This window comes from Panthera leo, chromosome B4 (assembly GCF_018350215.1).
Source record: "Panthera leo isolate Ple1 chromosome B4, P.leo_Ple1_pat1.1, whole genome shotgun sequence".
Lineage (NCBI taxonomy): Eukaryota > Metazoa > Chordata > Mammalia > Carnivora > Felidae > Panthera > Panthera leo.
In genome coordinates, this window is record NC_056685.1 from 26,848,258 (window position 1) to 26,870,519 (window position 22,262).

General features: G+C 37.2%; 1 pseudogene; it reads left to right on the plus strand.

Annotated features, from left to right (window-relative positions):
* Positions 1–22,262, plus strand: part of LOC122225318 — a 28,527-nt pseudogene that overhangs the window by 631 nt on the left and 5,634 nt on the right.

The following is a 22,262-nucleotide window of genomic DNA, read 5'->3' on the forward strand; positions in this document are numbered from 1 at the left end:
ACTGGACTTTGTGCCCTAACTATCATTCTTCACCTCCAAGTCAGCCTGCGTTGTTAAAGTATATTCTTCCTTAAAATTGGCTTACCTCATAATTTGCCCATTTCTGTTGTTGGTGTCATTATTTTGTCTGCCACTGAAGCTCAAACTTTGGGACCCTTGTAGACTCGTTCTTTTCCCCCTTCCCCTTTGTTTGACTGATCTTTTTCTGTTTCCATTGCCATTAGTTTAGTTCATGTCTGTATTTCTTCTCTCCTAATTTAATGCGATAATCTATTAGCTTGTTTTTTAACCTAATGAATTCCTTCTTCTGTGTACCCACTGAAACCATTAATTTTCAAATGATTAGGATTTAAAACCATACATGTTATGGTAAATTAATATTAAATTATATGTGTGTGTTTATTTTGACTCTACAGATATTTTGGAATAGTACAGAGGTGGTTTTTTGTTTGTTTGTTTTTTAGTTATTTATTTTGAGAGAGAGAGAGAGCAGCATCACTTAATGACCTAAAAGTGTACCAGTTTTAGAAAACAGAAAACTTTCAGCCATATTTTCTTTTCTCTATTTTTTTATCCTTTTTCCCCCTCTTCATTTGTTTTTTTATTTGTTTTCTGGTTCTAGAATTTCTTCTTGGTACTTAAAAAATTGTTTTTGTTAACTTTTGGACAAAATTCTCAAGTTTGTCTGATTTTCTTGTATTAAACAGTTGCTTTAAAGTCTGTGTGTGAAAACTGGATTATCTGCTCCCCTGTGGGCCTGTTTTTCATGATGTTGATCTCTCTCCTAGTACATGGAGTTGTTATTTTGTGTGTTGACACGGTATGTGAAAGAGAGCAGAGATTATCTCTGGGAGGATGATGTTAATCTTCCTTCAGAACTGATTTAGTGTTGCTTTCAGAAGGCAGGTAGGGGTACTTCGGATCCTGAATCCCCTTAATCAAGAAAGGGCTTGAGATTTTGAAGTCGGATTCAGTTCCTGATTCTAGTTACTCTTTACTCTCAGAGTGTGTCTCCGTCCAAAGCCACAAACCTTTAGGAGAGTCCTTTCTCCTTGGAAAACCCTGAACTTCAGTTTTTGTCCCCTTTCCTGTGAGATTTTTGAAAGCTCTGCTGAGCTCTGAGTTACCTCATCAGCAGCTGTCCCTGTGGGAACGGCAGCCCCAAATGCTAGGCTTCCCTTGTGAAAGTTTACTTCTCCACTGACCTGTGATTTTTCATTGCCATGTTGACATTTGGATGCTTTCAAGTAACTGCTGTTGGTTTTGCCCACCTTTTCTAGTGTTCAGAGAGTTGGTGTTTATTACCTAGTCTGCCATTACTGGAACCCATTGAGTTCTTTGTGATTCCAGCTTCTCATTCCCATATAGTGTGTGTGTGTGTGTGTGTGTGTGTGTGTGTGTGTGTCTATTTTTAACCTTATACAAATGATGTATACTATTCATTTCATTTGCTTCCTTATAAGGAGCTTTCAGATGCAGTCTCTCACCAACATCTGTTGAGTGGGTCTTTAGGTAACTGAATACCTGGCTGGAATGAATGCCTAATTCACTACTGAGGAAACAGGGCCCTGCCAATGTTGTTTCGTGTTCTGTCTCAAAAATCAGAAATTGCTTTTATTTCTAGACTGTGATTTCCTCATAGAGGGTTTTGTGCATGCCAGTTCAAAGTTTAAATTTATGCCATGTGTGAATGCGTGCAAAATGCCCAAATAAGAGTGGGGAAAATATCTTCTTTTTCCAACCATATTGAGACACCTCAAACAACTATGAAATACAATTTTTCTTCCAGTTTTCCAAAATATTTCTCTGGGTTGAGACCAAGAATGAAGTATTTTTGGCCAAAATGCTTCTTAAAATTTTTATGATTTTATAAGAAATTTTCTTTTGAACTTTAAGCATATGTTATTATCATGATCTCTTATTCATGAACACAAAAACTTCAGTGCATTTTTACATCAGTGAAATAATTTAGGTTTTCTGTATTATGAGTCAGTTATTTCTCTGATGTTTGGCCATTTCATATTTGTAGTATTTCAGCTATGTTATCAGCCTGGATTTGTTTAGGTGACAGAGAAATAGTTAAAAATAACTGTCATTGGGACGCCTGGGTGGCTCAGTCGGTTGAGCATCCAACTTTGGCTCAGGTCATGATCTCTCACTTCAAGGGTTTGAGCCCTGTGTCCGGGTCTGTGCTGACAGCTCCGAGCCTGGAGCCTGCTTCGGATTCCGTGTCTCCCTCTCTCTCTCTGTCTCTCTCTCTCTCTCAAAAATAAATAAAACATTAAAAGAAATTTTTTAAAATTTGAGTTCGTTTTCAACTTTGTTATAATTTGCTCCATATATTCTAACATTGCTATATTGCCAGAAACTTTCAGGTCTTTAAATATATAATAAAACTGTTTTGAAAAGTGAAATTATTTGATGTTTTTACCTTGATTGCTCTGAACAAAGACAGTACTTCAGACTTCTCCTTGATGCTTCAGGATGAAAGTTGTGTTTAGCAATATTTGAATTTAAATGTGGTTTCAAATGTTTCTTAATTCTAAAGTCCTTTGTAGTTTTTATTTTCTAAGCAATATTAGCTGTATTTGATCTTCTAGATGAAGAAAGATTTGACTATGATTAAATATGTACAGTGCCATCCTGGAATAAATTCTGTTCACAGATTAATAAAATATGTCCAGCATGATTTAGGAGAAAATATTTTAGGCCATTAAACTTAGTTACATAAGCTGCCGTCTGTTTTAAATTCTATGCAACTAAAATCTGTTTTGCTTTGTAAAAAAAGTCCATTACACTGGGAAATGTAGAGTATTTGTTTTCCAAAACCATTAAAAGCATTCTCATTCACTCGTTTAGGAAAATTAGGAAATACTAGTTTAGCCTTTCAACTCAATGACAGTTACGATCATTGTCCAGTTTTCTTATCTGTACTTAAGCCTAAAGAACACACTGATAATTGATTTGGCTACATGCTTTTTTTAGTACCTCTGTGGTTCAAATGCTATTCTTTTCTCTGATATGGGGTAACTATAAAGTAAAGGAATCTTTACTTACAAGTAAAGGCACGGTACCTGGCATATATTGGGTAATCAGTTAATTAATTTCTCCCCCAAGTGCCACCACACACACATCTTAGCCCATGATTTTAAATGTATTAAGATACACAAATAGTATCAAGAAAAATATGAGCTCAGCTTCCATTTAAATCTTTAAACCTCTTTCTCTAAAAGCTTCAAATTAGACAAGGTAGGCAGAATTCTGTTACAGTTCCAGGATTCCCACCCCTGGAGTACACACCCCGTGTAACCTCCTGCCCTTGAGTGTAATCGGACCAATAGTCACTCTCTTGATGGGGTTCCATTAAATGGCAAAGGTGATGGTTGAACCATTCCTGTGATTGTAGTATGTGATCTGAGTTTCCTCGGCCTACCGGAGATATAGACACCTGCTGGCTTTGAAGGAGTAGGCTGCTGTGTTCTGGGGGACCACGTGGCTGGCACCTAAGAGTGACTTCATAGAGCTGAAAGCTATCGCTGCCAACAGCCAGCAAGAAATCAGGACCTCCGTTCAGCTGAAAAGAATAAGCTTTTAAGAGGATCCGAAGGCTCAGGTAAGATTGCATCCTGGCCAAGGCCTTAATTTTATTGAACCTTCTGAGACCCTGAGCAGAAGACCCGTTAAATCTGCCTCCGACCCCCTAGCCACAGAAACCGTGAAAATAAATATATGGTTTTAAACCATTCAATTGGTGCTTGTTTGTTATGCAGTAACAGAAGATGAATATATTTGGGAAAACCTCTTTCTTTGTGCAAGTTTAGGCACTATCTTAATACTGTAAGTATCTAAGTTCAGGACTGGCTGTGAAAGGGTGAAGGTTACCAGATGTGGCAGGCTGAGTAATGGCCCCAACTGTGTCTGCATTCTAGCCTCCAGAGACTGATAATGTTCCTTTACGTGCCAAAGGGACTTTGCAGATGCGGTTAAAGGTCTTGAGATGGGAAGATTACCCTGGATTATCTGGGTAGGCCCATTATAATCACAAGGGTGCTTGCTTGAGGGAGACAGAAGGGTCAGATGGAGGGAAGAAGATGCGTTGATGGAATCAGAGCTATTGAAGATAATACTCTGCTGGCTTTGAAGATGGAGGAAGGGGCCATGAGCCATGGGCTGTGAGTAGCCTCTAGAAGCTGGAAAGGACAAGGAAACGGATTGTCTTTCAGAGCCTCCACAAGGAATGCAGCACTGCTGACACCCCGATGTTAGGATTTCTGACCTCCAGAATGGCACTGTTTTAAGCCAGTAAGTTTGCAGTAATCTGAGCAGCAATAGAAAAATATTACACAAGATATGTGAGAAGCACTTAACAGGGAGAAACCAAAACAGTGATTACAGAACACACTATCCAGGAGAAGGAAGAAATACCTTAAAGATAGAAACTCTCCCTAATATGCTTGGAGAAGCAAGTGAATGAAAGAACAGAATGATACATATACATACAAACACTCAAAAAAATCTTAAAAATTGACATATAATAGAAATTTAAAACTCAATATAAGGGTTGGTAGATAAAGGTAAGGAAATTGCTCAGAAAGATAAAAATAGGATAGATATAATAGAAAGATATAATAGGAGGTAGAAAGCAAGAAAGAAAGAAAGAAAAAATTAAAGGAACAAAGCAGTAGGTTTGAAATGTGAACATTAGGACTTCCATTGAGAGAAAAGAAAAGAAAAGAGGGAAAAAGTCATTACGAAAATTTGCCAGAGTTGAAGGATATGAGTTTTCAGGTTGAAGTGAGTGACCAGAACAGGGGATAAATAAACTCATACTAAAGCACATTATAAACTTTGCTGGAAACGATTAGAAAATCCCACAGCCCCCCAGAGACATGGAGGGAGTGAATAAAAAGAAAGATCATGTACAAAAAACAACGTCAACATACAAAGGAATATTAATAACTTTGATCTTTTTAACAGCAACAAGGAAAACAAGGTAATGGCCAGTGCCTTCCAAGTTCTGATGGAAAAGGAATTCTGACCTGAAATTCTATGCCTAGCCAAACTGTCATAGGAATACTCCTCAGGTAATTTTACAGAAATTCCCCCTTTTTAAAAAAAAATGTTTATTATTTTTGAGAGACAGAGACAGCATGAGCAGGGGAGGGGCAGAGAGAGAGGGAGACATAGAACATGAAGCAGGCTCCAGGCTCTAAGCTGTCAGCACAGAGCCCAATGTGGGGGTCGAACTCACGGGCCGTCAGATCATGACTTGAACCGAAGTCGGACACTTAACCGACTGAGCCACCCAGGCGCGCCCCCAGAAATGCCCTTTTTTGGGGGTGGGGAGAGGGGAAGAGGGAGAGAGAATCTTATGCAGGCCCCATGCCTCAATACAGAGCCCAACTTGGGGCTCGGTCTCACAACCTTGAGATCATGACCTGAAGCAAACTCAAGACTGAAGACTCAAGATGCTTAACTGATGGAGCCACTCAGGTGCCCCAGAAATGCCCTTTCTCACAGTATCACTGAAGGGTGTCTTCTGTAACATGAGGGGGCAAACCAAAAAAGAGGAACACAGGACTCAAGAAAAGAACAAAAACAGAAAATCGAAGAGCATACCCAGAATGATGGTTAGGAGGAGATCTGAGAAATGCCCCAAGCACAATCCTTAGGGCCCTTTTCTGTCAACAAGTACTCAAGGTGAAATTTTCCAGTCTTTAAAAAAAAAAACCCTAAACACCAAGTTCAATTTCCATATAAAGTCACTGCACATACCTAGGTGTAAAACTTGATAAGTTTTGACTTAGTTGTGCACTCATCACCGAAATCAACATACTGGATATATTTGTCATCTCTGAAAGTTCCATGTTGCATCCTTGTAATCCCTTCCTCCTGTGTCTCCACCCCCCCGCCCCCCCCCCCCCCAGCACCTTTGTTCCGTTTCCAACCTGGGCTCCCCGGCAACTACTTACTGCTTTCTATCACTGTTGATACTTGCAAATAGAAATTATATAAATGGGACAATACAGTTTGTCTTCTTTTAATCTGCATAATTATTTTGAGATTCAGCCATATTATTACATTTATTACCAGTTCAGTTTTTTTTAAATTACTGAATAGTATTTTATGAACTATTTGGGCCATTTCTAGCTTTTGGCTGTTATAAATAAAGTTGCTATGAACATTCCATGTATTAATCTTTATTAGAGCATATGCTTTCTTTTCTCTTGGACAAATACCTAAGAGTAGAATTGCTGGGTCATATGGTCAATGTCTGTTTGGCTTTTTAAGAAACTGACAAATTATTTTCCAAAGCAGTTGTATATTACTTTCTCATATGTGTATTGTTTCCACTTCCTCCTCATCCTCACCAACATTGAATATAGTCAGGCTTTCTAATTTTAGCCATTCTAATGGTGTGTTGGTCACCTGGTATAGGTAGGATGGAACCTCCCCACCCCCGTTAAAATTTGGCTTGGATTTCAAGACTGATGCCACACACAGACACACCAAGGTGGCATGAAAAGGTTTATCATATAATAAGACCTTCTGAGGAGACCAAGGCAGGCTTCCCAAACTGCTCTGAAATTGGCTTGAGAGAGCAAGGAAAGGAGGGTGGCTTGGGGTTTTAGTGGAGATTAAGGCGTGGGATTGGGTTGAAGGTTCCTTTGCATGGGCTGTGGTTGTGTGGTTTAAACTTCCTGCTGGCATTAAAGCTAGGAGCACCCGTGTGTGTGTGTGTGTGTGTGTGTGTGTGTGTGTGTGTGTGTGTGTGTATTTTTAAGTCCACTTTCCCAGTTGGGGGGCAGAAAGGGAAGAGGAAAAGATGGACTTGAAAGCTGTTAGCAATCAAACATCAAAACTGGAGTCAGGTATTTTATTACAAATGATCAGATCCTATTTTTATGTTAGTTTGTATTTTCTTATTAACTAATTTTAACATCTTTCCATGAGTTTACATGCCATACTTATATCTAAAAAAAAATTTAGTGAGGAATTTGAATGTACAATCCGGTTTTATGCTTGAAGTTGCACCCATAATTCCTGGTGAAGTCCCTTTAGTATAACCTTTTCATTTTCTTCTTTTCTTTTTAAACAGTTTTTTTCTTTACAACTCAGCTTCATTGAGATATAATTGATAAACAGAAGTCATATATATAATTAAGGTGTACAATTTGATGTTTTGATATGCATATACATTGTGAAATAATTACCAAAATCAAGGTAATCAACATATCACCTCACTAAATTACCCTTCCTCCCTCCCTCCCTCTCTCCCTCTCTCCCTCTCTCCCTCTCTTCCTTCCTTCCTTCCTTCCTTCCTTCCTTCCTTCCTTCCTTCTTTTTCTGTGGTGAGGACATTTAAGATCTACTCTTCCAGCAAATTTCAAGTATATAGCTCAGTATTAATTATAGTCACATCAATATACACTGTATCTTCATAATTTATTGATCCTGTATAACTGAAATTTTGTACCCTTTGAACATCTCCCCATTTTCCACTCCATCCAGCTCTTGAGAACTACCATTCTATTCTCTGCTTCTATGAGGTGGAATATTTTAGATTTCATATATACATGAGATCGTGCAGTATTTGTCTTTCTCTCTGGCTTATTTCACTTAGTGAAGTGTCCTCCACATTAATCTATGCTATCACAAATGGCAGGATTTCCTTTTATTAAGGTTGAATAATATCACTTTGTGTGTGTGTGTGTGTGTGTGTGTGTGTGTGTGTATGTGTATGTGTTGTACTTTATCCATTCATCTGTCGATGGACATTTAGGTTGTTTCTGTATCTAGGCTATTGTGAATAGTGCTGCAGTGAATGTGAGAGCACAGTTATCTCTCTGAGATACTGATTTCATTTCCTTTAGATATATACCCAGAAGTGGGATTGCTGGATCATATGGTAGTTTTACTTAATTTTTGAGGAGCCTCCATACTGTTTTACATAATGGCTGTACCAGTTTATATTCCCATCAGTGTACAAGGGATCCCCTTTCTCCACATCATCTCCAACACTGATTATGTTTTGTTTTTGCTAAAAGCCATTCTAACAGGTGTGAGATGATATTTCATTGTGGTTTTGAGCTGCATTTGTCTGATGGTTAGTGATGAGCATCTTTTCATATACGTGTTGACTCTGTATGTCTTCTTTTGAGAAGTGCCTATTCAGGTCCTTTGCCCATTTTTAATTTTGCTATTGAATTTTATGAGTTCCCATAAACTTTGGATATTAACTCTGTATTGGATATGGTTTGCAAATTTTGTCTTCCATTCCATAGGCTGCTGTTCCATTTCACTGATTGTTTCCTTTTCTGTGCAGACATATTTAGTTTGATGTAATCCCACTTGTCTCTTTTTGCTCTTGTTGCCTGTGGAACATTTCCAAAAAACCATTGCCCAGATCAATGTCAAGAAGATTTTTCCCTGTTTTTTCTAGTTTCATGGTTTCAGGACTTACATTTAAATCTTTAATCCACTTTGAGTTGATTTTTGTGTATGGTGTGATATAAGGATCCACTTTCATCCTTCTGGATGTGGATATCCAGTTTTCCCAGCGCTGTTTATTAAAGAAGCTATCCTTTCCACATTGTATGTTCTTGGCACACGTATTTTTATTGTTTACTTATTTATTTTGAGAGAGAGAGAGCGTGAATAGGGAAGGGATGGGGGGGAGCGGAGAGAATCCCAAGCAGGCTCTGTGCATTCTGTGCAGATCCTGACATGGGGCTCAATCCCACAAACTTTGAGGTCATGACCTGAGCTGAAATCAAGAGTCAGACACTTAACGAACTGAGCTCCCCAACTGTCCCTTCTTAGCACATTTATTTATTGAAGATCAGTTGACCATATGTGTGTATTTATTTCTAGGCTCTGTATTCTGTTACATTGGTCTGTTTTTTTGTTTTCATGACAGTGCAATACTGTTTTGATTACCATAGCTTCATAATGTAACTGTGCCCCCCTCTTTGTGTTGTCGTTGTTGTTGTTATTGTTTTGTTTTCCTCAAAGATTGCATTGGCTATACAGGGTCTTTTGTGGTTTAATATGAATTGGATTTTTTTTTTTTCTATTTCTGGAAAGAATGGAACTGGCATTTCGATAGGAATTGCATTGATTCTTTAGAGCACATTGGGTACTATGGACATTTTAATAATATTAATTTTTTCAATCCATGAATATAGGATGTCTTTCCATTTATCTGTGTCTTCTTTAATTTCCTTCATTAATGTTTTATAATTTTCAGTGTACAAGTCTTCATCTCTTTGTTAAGTTTACTTGTAAGTATTTTATTTTTTTTTGTTGTTATTGTAATGATATTGTTTTCTTGATTTTCTTGTCAGACAGTTCATTGTTTATATAGAGAAATGTGACTGAATTTGGTATGTTGATTTTGTAGCCCACAACTTTACTGAATTGCTTTATTCATTCTCACAGTTTTTGTTGTTGTTATTATTGAGTCTTTGGGGTTTCCTACATCTATGATCATGTCATCTGCAAACAATTTTACTTCTTTACAGATTCAGATACCTTTCCTTCTTTTTCTTGTCTAATTGGTCTAATTAGCACTGCTAGGACTTGCAGTGCTATGAAGTAGTGAGAGGGGGCATCCTTGCCTTGTATGAGGTCTTAGAGGAAGAACTTCCAGCTTTTCCACATTGATTATGATGTTCGCTGCAAGATTTTCATATATGACTTTATTGTGTTGAGGTAAATTTCTCTATACCTATTATGGTGAGAGTTTTTATCATGAATGGATATTGACTTTTGTCAAATGATTTTTCTTTGTCTGTTGGATGATCATGTGGCCTTTTTCTTTTATTCTATTAATATGGTATATCTCATTGATTGATTTTCATATGTTGAATCAATCTTGAATGTGAGGCATAAGTCCCACTTGGTCATTGTATATGATCCATTTAATATACTATTGAATTTGGTTTGCTATTATTTTATTAAGGAGTTTTGCATCTGTGTTCATCAGGGATATTGGCCCATAGTTTTCTTGTGATTTTTTGGTTTGGTTTGACTTTAGTGTCAGGATGATGCTGGCTTTATAAAATAAGTTAGGTATTCCCTCCTTCTATATTTCGGAAGAATTTAACAAGGATTGGTATTAATCTTCTTTGAATATTTGGTAGAATTCACATATGAAACCATCTGGTCCTAGGCTTTTCTTTCTTGGGAGGCTTTTTGATTACTGATTCAATCTCCTTGGTTTGTTTTTTTTTTTTTTTTTTTTTAATGATTATTTATTTACTTAGAGAGAGAGAGAGAGAGAGCACATGCAAGCAGGGAAGGGGCAGAGAGAGAGGGAGAGAGAGAATCCCAAGCAGGCTCCATGCTGTCAGCATAGAGCCGGACTCAGGGTTTGATCTCACCAACGTTGAGATCATGACTTGAACTGAAATCAAGAGTTGGACACTTAACCAACTGAGCCACCTGGGTGCTCCTCAAGTCTCCTTAATTTTTATCGGTCTTTTCAGGCTTTCTTGTTTCTTCTTGGCTCAGTTTTGATAGGCCTTATGTTTCTAGGAATTTACCCATTTCTTATAGATTATCTAATTGGTTGGCATATAATTGTTTATAATAGTTTTCTATGATCATATTTTTTCCTGAGGCATCCATTGTAATGTCTCCTCTTTCATTTGTGATTTTATTTGAGTCTTCTCTCTTTTTTTACTTACCTAGCTAAAGGATCATTGATTTCATTCTTTTCAAAAAATAAAATCTTATTTTTGGTAATTTTTTTCTATTGTCTTTCCATTCTCTTTTGATTTAATTCTGCTTTCATGTTTATTATTCCTTCTTGTAATTTTGGGTTTAGTATGTTGTTCTTTTTCTAGTTCCTTGAGGTGTAGAATTAGATTGTTTATTTGAGACCTTTCTTTTTTAATGTGGGCATTTATTGCTATACAATTTCTTCTTAGTACTTTTTGGTGTACACCCTATACTTTCATATGTTATGCTTTAATTTTCTTTGGTCTTGAGATACAGTTTAAATTCCTTTTTTATTTCCTCTCTGACCTAATGGTTGTTCAAGAGCATATTATTTAGTTTCCATGTATTTTCAACTTTTCCTATTTTCTTATTTCTAGTTTTATTAAATTGTGGTGAGAAAATATACTTGGAATGATTTTGATGTTCTTAAATTTGTTAAAACTTGTTTTGTGACCTAACCTGTGATCTATCCTCGAGAATGTTCTGTGTGCACTTGAGAAGAATGTGTGTTCTGTTGCTTTTAGGTAGGAAGTTCTGTCCCTTGGGTCTATTTGGTCTATAATGTTATTCAAGTCAACTGTCTTATAATTGATTTTCTGTATGGAAGTTTGCTTCATTGTTCAAAGTAAGGGATTGGAGTTTCCTATTGTTAACTGTATGGCTGTTCATTTCTCTCTTAAGATCTGTCAATATTTGCTGTATGCATTTAGGAGCTCTGATGTTGGGTGTGTATATATTATATTTAGGAGCTCTGATGTTGGGTGTGTATATATTTATAATTGTTATACCTTCTTGTTGAATGGACCCTTTTTGTCCCTAGAGACAGTTTTTGACCAAGTCTGATGTAAATATAGCAACTTCTGCTTTCTTTTGATTACCATTTGCATAGGATATCTTAAACCTCTTCATTTTTAGCTTCTATGTGTCCTTAAATCTGAAGTCAGTCTCTGATAGACTGCATAGCACTGGATCTTTTTTGTTTGTTTTTTTATCCATTCAGCTACTCTAAATGCCTTTTTGTTGAGGAGTTTTATCCATTTACATTTAAAGTGATTCTTGATAAGTGGAAACTTACTGTTGCCATTTTATTAATTGTTTTCTGTTTTAGAGATATTTTGTTCCTCTCTTCCTCTCTTGGTAGCTTCCTGTGTTGTTTGATGATGATGATGATGATGATGATGATGATGGGTGTGGTGACTTGCTTTGATTCTTTTCTCTTTATCTTTTGTGTATATATTATAGGTAATTTTTTTCTTAGTGGCTACCTCAAGGCTTGCATAAAATATCTTGTCATTATAATCATCTGTTTTAAGTTTTATACAAAAACTCTATACTCTCCTCTCACCACATTCTGTGTTCTACTCAGAGGTTGCTTCTTCTTATATTCCATATTTGTTAACATATTATTATCTTTAAACTTTTATATTTGGGTCAAATGTAATTTATATACTATCATTTCAGAGTTACAATACTCTGTATTTGTTCACATGATTACCTTTACCAGTGAGATTTATGCTTTCATATGTTTTCACATTGCTGTTTAGTGTGTTTTCACTTCAATTTGAAGAACTCTCTTAAGCATTTCTTGTAAGGCAGGTCTATTGGTGACAGACTTCCTCAGTTTTGTTGGCTTGGGAAGAACATCTCTTCTTTATTTCTTTATCTTTTTTAAACAATGTTTCTTTTTTTTTTAATGTTTATTTTTGAGAGAGAGAGACAGAACATGAGCAGGGGAGGGGCAGAGAGAGAGTGAGACACAGAATCTGAAGCAGAAACGGGGCTTGAACCCACAGACCATGAGATCATGACCTGAGCCAAAGTCGGCCACTTAACTGACTGAGCCTCTCTCTTCTTTATTTTTATTTAAAAAAAAATATTTTTTAACATTTATTTATTATTGAGAGACAAAGAGAGACAGAGCATGAGCATGGGAGGGGCAGAGAGAGGGGGAGACACAGAACCCAAAGCAGGCTTCAGGCTCTGAGCTGTCAGCACAGAGCCTGACATGAGGCTTGAATTCACAAACTGCAAAATCATGACCTGAGCCGAAGTCGAATGCGTAACCAACTCTTCCACCTAGGTGCCCCTCTCTTTTTTATTTTTAAAAGATAGCTTTGCTGGGAGACTTGGGTGACTCAGTCAGTTAAGCGTCCAACTTTTGCTTTCAGCTCAGGTCATGATCTTACAGCCGTGGGATCGAGGCCTGTATTGGGCTCTGCACTGAGAGTATGGAGCCTGCTTGGGACTCTCTCTCTCCCTCTTTGTCTGTCCCTCCGCCACTCATGCTCTCTCATTCTCTCTTTCAAAATAAATAAACTTAAAAAAATCTTTAGTAAAAGATAGCTTTGCCAAGTACTCTGAATATCTTCATCCTCTCTCCCGGCCTACAAGATTTCTATTGATAGACCTGCTGATAGTCTCATGGAGACAGGGTTCCCTTGTATGTGATGAGCCATTTCTTCTCTTGCTGCTTTTAACATTTTCTCTTTGTCTTTGACTTTTGACAATTTAATTATGATGTGTTTCAATGTAGAGCTCTTTGTGTCCTACCTGTTTGGCAGCTTTTGGACCTATTGAATCTAGATGTCTGTTTTCTTCCCCAGATTGGGGCTTTTTTTTTTTTTTTTTTGTCATTATTTCTATAATAAGCTGCTGCCCTTTTTCTCTCTTCTCATTGTGGGACTCCTATAATTTGTATGTTGATTTTCTTACTAATAAATCCTATAGTCTTTCTTCCCCCTTTTAATTTTTTTTTTTTCTTCTCCTCTGACTGGATAATTTCAAATATGTCCTTGAGTTCTTGAGTTCACTGATTCTCTCTTCTGTTTGCTTCACTCTGCTGTTGAAGAGCTGTACTGCATTTTTGTTTCATTCATCTCTAGAATTTTTGCTTAGTTCTTTTTTAGGACTTCTCTCTCTTTGATGAACTTATTTTGTTCATGTATTGTTTTCCTGATTTCATTCAGTTGTCTTTCCCTGCACCCTTGTATCCATGGACCCTTGTAGCTTACTGAGCTTCTTTAAATCAATTATTTTGAATTCGTTCTCAGGCAATCTATTTCTTTGGGATCAGTTATTGGAAATTAGATGTTCTTGGCTCCCTTATCAATATTAGTTGGCTGTATATGTAGAGGTTTCATTATGGTCCCTCTGTTTGGTTCCATTGGTCTAAGTGTCTGTTTTTATGCCAGGACCATGCTGTTTCAATTATTATAGCTTTGTAGTACAGTTTGAAATCAGGAAGTGTGATGTTTGCAGTTTTTTTTTTTTCTTATGATTCTTTGGGGTCTTTTGGGGTTCCGTATGAATTTTAGGATTTTTTTTTTCTGTGGAAATTACCATTGAGATTTTTATAGGGATTGTATTGAATCTATAGATGTTTTTGGCTGGCATGGACATTTTAACAGTATTAACTTTTCCAGCATGAACACAGGATGTCCTTGCATTTGTTTTACTTTCTTCAGTTTCTTTCAGTAAAGTGTTACTGTTTTCATTGTATAGATCTTTCACTTCTTTGGTTAAATTTATTACTAGGTATTTTCTTGTTTTTGTTCTATTGTTCATGGAGTATCTGTTTCCATTTTTTCACTTGAGTCTAAATGCCTCTTTAATTCTGAAGTGGGTCCCTTATAGTTGGGTCTTCATATTTTTAAATCCATCCAGCCACTTTGTGCCTTTTGATAAATGAATTCAATCTATTTACTCTTAGAGTAATTATTGATGTGTAAGGACTGATAATGTCATTTTATTAACTGCTTTCTGGGTATTTCATATTTCCATTGTTTCTTTTTCTCTGTTTCTGCCCACATTTGTTAATTGGTTTTCCATGGTGGTATGTATGCTCTTTCCCCTTTCTATGTCTATTGTGGATCTCCTCTAAGTTTTTGCTTTGTGATTACCATGGAATTTACATAAAACATTGTATAGATAAGACAGTCCATTTTAGGTCGATAGGAACTTATCTTCAATTGCCTATAAAGGCTTCAACTTTTTACTCCTCCCTTTTGTATTAATAATGTCACGATTTACCTCTTTTCATGTTGTGTTTTGTTAACAATTTATAGTAGCTATATTTAATTTCACTACTATTTTCCTTTAGCATTTGTAACTACAGTTCAGTGGTAATACACTATCTAATATAGAGTTACATTTTTCTCAGTCTTACTGTATGTTTTTCACTTTTACCAGTGTGTTGAGTACTTTCATATGTTTTCATGTCACTGAAAAATGTTGAAGGGAACTCTTTGAGTGGAAAGGAAAGACCATAAGTAGGAGCAAGCAAAGTAGAAAGCACAAAAGCAGTAAAAATAAGTGTATCTATAAAAATCAGTCAAATTCACAAAATAAAAGGATGTAAATTATGAAACCATATACCTAAAATGTGGGGGGAGAGGAGTAAAGAATGGGCCCAAACTTAAGCAACCATCAACTTAACATAGATTGTTAAATGTATAAGATGTCATACATAAACCTAATGATAACCACAAATAAAAAACCAGTGATAGATATGCAAAAAATCAATAAAAAGTAATCCAAGTATATCACTGAAGAGAGCCAGCAAACACTGACAAGAGAGAGCAAGAGAATAAAGTAATAGAGAAGAAATACAAAAACAACTATAAAACAAGTAAAAAATTGCAATAAGTACATACCTATATGTATTTTGAATGTAAATGGACTCAGTGTTCCCATCAAGAGATATAAGGTGACTGGGAGTGCCTGGGTGGCTCAATCAGTTAAGTATCCGACGCTTGATTTCAGCTCAGGTTGTGATCTCAAGGGTTGTGAGATCAAGCCCTGCATCAGGCTCCACACTGAGCATGGAGCCTGCTTAAGATTCTCTCTCCCTCTCCCTGTGCCCTCCCCAACTTGCACGTTCTCTCTCACTTTCTAAAAAAAAAAAAAAAAGATATAAAGTGATTGAATGGATATGAAAGCAAGACCCATCTATATGCTGCCTACAAGAGACTCATTTCAGATCTAAAGACACATGCAGATTGAAAGTGAAAGGATAGAAAAGCATTTACCATGCAAATGGAAGTGAAAAGAAAGCCAGGGTAGCAATACTTATATCAGACAAAATAGACATTCATTTAAACAAAGACTGTAACAAGAGACAAAGAAGGACAGTATGTATTCATAAAGGGAGCAACCCAACAAGAAGATACAAAAACTGTAAATATTTATGCACCTGACATGGAAGCACCCAAATACATAAAGCAGCTAATAACAAACATAAAGGAAGTGATCAGTAGTAATATAATAAGTAGCAGGGGACTGTAACACCCTACTTACATCAATAGATAGATCATCCAAACAAGATCAACAAAGAAACTGTGGCTTTGAACAACCCATTACACCAGATGGATTGAATAGACATGTTCAGAACATTCCATCCTAAAACAGCAGAATACAAACTCTTTTCAAGGACACATGGAACATTCTCCAGAATAGATCACATATTAGGCCACCAAACAAGTCTCAACAAATTCAAAAAGTTCTTAGTCATACCGCGTATCTTTTCTGACCACAACACTATGAAACTAGAAATCAACCACAAGAGAAAAATCTGGAAAGAATACGAATATATGAAGGTGAAATAACATGCTATTAACCAATGAGTCAGCCAAAAATCAAACAGAAAGTACAAAAATACACGAAGAAAATGTAAAAAGGAAACACAACAGTCCAAAATCTTTGGGATGCAACAAAAGCTGTTCTAAGTGGGAATTTTATAGTAATACAGGCCCACCTCAAGAAGCAAGAAAAATCTCAGAAAAACAACCTAAACTTACACCCAAGGGAGCTGGAAAAAGAAAAACAAACAAAACCCAGAACGAGTAGAAGGAAGAAAATGATAAAGATCAGCATAGAAATAGACGAAATAAGAACTAAAGAAACAATAGATCAATGGAACCAGGAGCTGGTTCTTTAAAAAGATCAACAAAATAGATAAACTCATAAAAAAGAAGCAGTGGCGTTATGGAGAAGAGTTCCTGTAGTGCCTATAGTGTAATGTCCCCTTCACCAGAACCTGGTGCTTCAGGGGCGTCTCCTGTGTGTGTCCTGTGTGCCCAGTGTTGTGACTGAGCTGCATTTGCCTTCAGTTCAGTTAGCTGCAATGTCTCTCTTTGCCTGTTGTGGGCAGTGTTTGGTCCCTCTGTCATTAGTGGACCAGTCTGGGGCCACTTCAGGCTTTTGTTGAGTTAGACCAGGTGTTTGCCAATGATTCAGTAGCACTGAACTGCACAGTGCTTTCCCTGTGCTGTCCCTCGAGAAGCTTTTGTTGGTGGGCAGGTCCTGCAGTCAGACCTGATGTCTGCCCCCAAGCCCACTGCTGGGGCCAAAGTTGGACTGATGTGTATGGTTATCTTCTCCTCTCCCCGGGGTAGGAGTCACTTTGGAGTCGTGCTGGCCCCTATTTAGGGCTGCTTGCACACTGCCAGTCTTGTGGCATTGCTTTGGACGGGCTCCGGCCAAAGGCATATTGGAGGGGGTAGGTCTGCAAGAGAATGCAGGGGTGGGATGTGCTGTGCCGGCAAGGTGAGCCCTGGTGCCTTGTGAGACTGGACCTGTAGCCACCTGGAAAACTCCTGCTGAGACAGTCAGAGTTGGAGGGGGAAGATATGCAGAAACAAGTGGGGGTGGGCTACACTGTTGGCAAGCTAGGTGGAAAGTGTTCCATGTATCTAGGCCAGGGTTGGGTAGGGGAGGAAAATGGCACCCACCAACTCTTTTGTTCTCAAAGAGGTCTCCCAAAGATCCTTGCCCCTCCAGCACACACTCTGAGATTAGTAAATAAATCTCCTTCCCATATACCCCAGGTGCTTTTCAAACTGCTGGTTCTACTGCTGTATCTTAGTGAAGTTGTTTGTTACGCTGTCTCTTCAAGGGCAGGGACTCTGACTTCCCAGTTTTCCTGGAGCTAAGCCTGCTGATTTTTAAAGTTCCAGGTGTGGAGCCCCACTGCTGATTAGGACCCTCTGGTTTTCAAAGGCAAATGTTATGGGGATTCACCTTCCCCGAGCGGGTCCCCTGTGCCTGAGGTGCCTGGTGTGGGGTTGCTCCTCTCCCCTTTCTGAGCCTGCAGCATCCCTCCCTCCTGCGGACACTCTCACAGGACCATTTAGCTACTCACTACATCTCCACCCTTCCTGCCCTGTGAGATGTGGCCTCTTCCCTACATTTAGCTGTGGAGAATCTGTTCTGTGAATCTTCAGGTTGTTTTCTGGGTTATTTACACTGATGTGGGTGTTATATAGTTGTATTTGTGGGAGGAGGTGAGCTTAGAATCCTCCTCGTCTGCTATCTTCCCCGGAAGTCCCCTCAGCTGTTATTTCTTTAAATAGGCTCTCTGCCCACCTCCTTCCTCTTCTCCTTCTGGAATCCATATTATTATTATATTTGTCTTTCTGATGTAATCCCATAACATTTGTAGGCTTTCTTTACTCTTTTAAAATCTTAGTTCCTTTTTTCCCCTTCTATCTGTGTTATTTCAAAATTCCTATTCTCCAAGTCATTTCTTCTTTCTTCTTTCTGGTCTGCCCTGCTACAGGCACTCTATATTATGTTCTTCATCCCATTCATGGAATTCTTCAGCTCCAGAATTGTTATTTGGTTCTTTTCAATAATTTTACTATCTTTGTTAAAGAAATCACTTTGTTAATATACTTTATTCCTTATTTCATAGAATTGTTTTTCTGAGTTTCCTTGTAGCTTGCTGAGATTCTTCATAACAACCTTCAAAAATAATTCAGATTATTTAATATTTTCTTTTCTAATTTATTTTTTATTCTAATTCAAGCATAGATAACACACAGTGTTATACTAGTTTCAGGTGTAGAATATAGTGATTCGGCACTTCCATACATCATCCTTTGCTCATCACAAGTGTACTCCTTAATCCCCATCACTTATTTTACTCGTCCCCCCCATCTACTTCCCCTTAATATTTTCTAATAGCCACATTAAAAAGCTAAGAGAAAAAGGAAATTAGTTTTAATTATATATCCATATATATTAAAGATAATTTCAGTTTTTTATTTCATTTTTACATAGCTATGCATCACATACTGTTGTAGCTACTGGGGATATAATGGTGACAAAAGCAACACGACTCCTGCTGTCATAGAACTTAACATGTTTTGGGTGGGGTGGGGGGTGGGGGGAAGATAGACATTATTTGAAGGTTTACAACAGAAAAAAGTCCAAATACCTAAGAGGGGGTGTTTGTTTGCTTGAGAATTCTCCTTTTCTTTTTGTAATGCCATGTTACCTTGATTTTTCATATTCTTTGCAGGTATGTGCTTACGCTTCTGAATTTGAAGTCATAGACACCTTTAACTCCTTTCCTTCAGCAGATGGAGTGTTATGTTCTATGGTGTTGTTATTAAATGAGGATTTTTTTCTTCTTTCTTCTTCTCGGTCTTCATGAAAGTGTCTCTGCTTCATTTTTCTTGTTCCCTCTTGTGGATGAATTTTTAAGCTCTTATATCTACTCTGGTTCTTTTAATTCTACCTTGCTAAATATTGGAAACCTGCCTTCTTTTCCATCAGGTGGCAGTATAGTTCAAGTTTGTGGTCTGTCCCTAGTCCACCAATCTTGGCCTGTTTTCTTAGCCAGTTCCCTATTTACTGGATCTTGTTCTCCCAAGCACACTCCTGATCATTCATAAAGAGCTTGTAGCAGAGTGGGGAGAGGTGTGGGTTTAGCACTTCGTGCATTGGGGCACCCCTGGGCTAGGAGGGAGATCTTCAGGGGTGGTACTCCCAGAGGCTTATGGGTGGACTTTCTGCTAAGTATAGTCTAACCCTTTGAAATTCATATCTGCCTCTTTCTCAGTATGCTCCCTCCCCCTGCTATAGAGCTCCCACCTTAGTACTGTGGGTGTTGATGGGGAGAAATGGGTGTCTTCAGCTGAGTCTCATTCAACTGCATAGTTTGGCTGTCACTCACCACTTCCCTATCCCCCTGTGGGAGATCGTTCTATTCTTAAAGTGTTACTTTTAAACTCCAGGATAACCACTGAGAAAATAACTAAAAGGTATACGGAAAAGTAAGTAAGAATTCAGTAAAAATTGTATCCTAGAACAAAAAAAAACCAAAAGAAGGCAGTAATGGAAGAATTGAACAAAAGATATGACATATAAATGCACAGACACACACAGACACACACACACACACACACACACACACACACACGTCAAAATGGCAGAAGTAAGTACTTTATCAGTAATTGCTTTAAATGAACATTAAAAGGCAGAGATGGCAGAATCGATTAAGAAACAAGATCTAACTGTATTTATTTATCTATGTACCACCATCCTAAGTATTCTGCATTGCAAACTGTAATGCTTTGATTCATGAAGTCCTCTTGTTTCTGCCTGGCTTCCTCTTCCTAGAACTTTCACTGGTAACTCTCAAGGCAGTAAGCTGGGAAAAATTTAGGGATCATTTCATTTCTTTCCTGTCTCTCAGGGCTCACTTCTTTTTGCCTTTAGATTCAAAGTCATGAAAACTGGTTTTCTGTTGTTGTTTGTCTGATATTTTAGTTATTTTAAGTGGCACTACAAGTCCAATCCCTGCTATTCCATCTTGGCTGGAGGCAGATGCCATTACTAATTAAGATTTATTCATTTATAAAAGTCACATAATAGGTTAGGGTTATAATTTTTTCACCCATTAAATTTGGATTTTATTAGTAAACTTCACCGTATAAGCTGGCCTAATATTGATAACCTTACAATTGTTCAAGACAAAAGTATTTCTTTGGCCCTAAAAAAAAAAAAAAATCACTTTAATGATGAGAAATATGTTAGTGGAAAAGGCATTCCAGTTTTTTTTTTTTTTAGTATAGTATAAAATAATAGTGCTTTGACTGATCTTAATGAATAAAGTAATCGTCTTTTTTTATTTAAGAGTAAGAGGAAAAAAATTAATTTTGAATGTCTTGATGAGTATTCATTGCCAGTAGGCTATTTTTCTTGTCTCAAGAAAACACCTGTTGTGTATACTAGGCCACCACACATGTTATAACTTCATCACATGAACTTATATTAACTTATAACATTTTAACTTATAACATATTAAAACTTATAACATATTAACCACAGCAGTTACAGTGGGAAGGAAAGAAAGCTTCATCAGGCATCTACTTACTGACCTGGAAACAGAACAGCTGGAAATGCGGTTCTAAGTTTACTTTAAAAAATAAGACACTTTGATCTAAAAGCGTTAATTTAAGTAGCAGGAGACCCCCAAATTTGGACATTTTATATATATTTTTGGTTTAATCAAAATAATTTTGTGCATCTATGTCTATGCTTGATCTCTTCCTCTAAAAGTTGCTTTTGATTAGAATAGTCTACTCATTTAAATGTCAGGAGGCTTTAGCCTTCAGTGATGGAAAAGTAGAAATTTGATGGCTCACTAACATTTATATGAAAAAAGAATACAAGAACAATACTGGATATTGTTTTAATTTTGCCCATGTAAGTTGCCATTAGGATGAAAAGCAAGATTACATATACTCTAGATGTGACACCAGAAAAAAATAATGCTTCACACCTCATGAAGTAATATTAGGTTCTGTATCAATAGGCCATAATACATTTTTGACATAATATTTATTAATGTCTATTTCTTAGAATACATATTAACCAATATAGAGTTTATGGGTGTGATTAAGAAAAAATATTACAGAATTAGTCTTGGATAGGAAAACATTAGAAATGAATTTAATAGAATATTTGCTAATAAGAGTTGTAATGTAGTATATCCCTACAGAATGGTATTTTGTGCTTTTTGACAGCTTAACTTTGTGGCAGAGAGTAAGGCTGGATATTGGTCAATAGGTCAGAATCCATGACAGTATATGGATAAATGGAAGCTATTATTCCAATTTTCATTGGGTGATTTTAGAATGGTGTATGGATGGATGGGTGAATGAATTCTGAGCCAAATCAGACATATAACCGAAGAATGGCAGATTGCTTCATTTAAGAGTATCCTAGTACATCTCTTCCCCCAGCCTCGATACTCTTCTGTTGTAGCTTTATTCCTCCTAGCCAGGAGGAAAGAGAATTATACTTAAAAGAACACATATTCTTATTCTGGGCAGAGAAGGCCAGTCAGTTACAGAATGCATAAATGCATATGGAGGGTTAATTGTGTAGTGTCACATTACAAAAGTTATTAAACATGCCCAAAACAAAAGCAAACTTTTGATAATAAGAAAAAAATTTTTCTGTATAAAAACTAAGCACTTCTGTTTTCCTCTGCCATTAAAGCAGGCTGTGCTGCTTTGGTGAACTAGAAATTTTATTCTTTTTTTTTTTTTTAATTTTTCTTAACGTTTATTTATTTTTGAGACAGAGAGAGACAGAGCATGAATGGGGGAGGGTCAGAGAGAGAGGGAGACACAGAATTTGAAACAGGCTCCAGGCTCTGAGCGGTCAGGACAGAGCCTGACACGGGGCTCGAACTCTTAGACCGTGAGATCATGACCTGAGCTGAAGTCAGACGCTTAACCAACTGA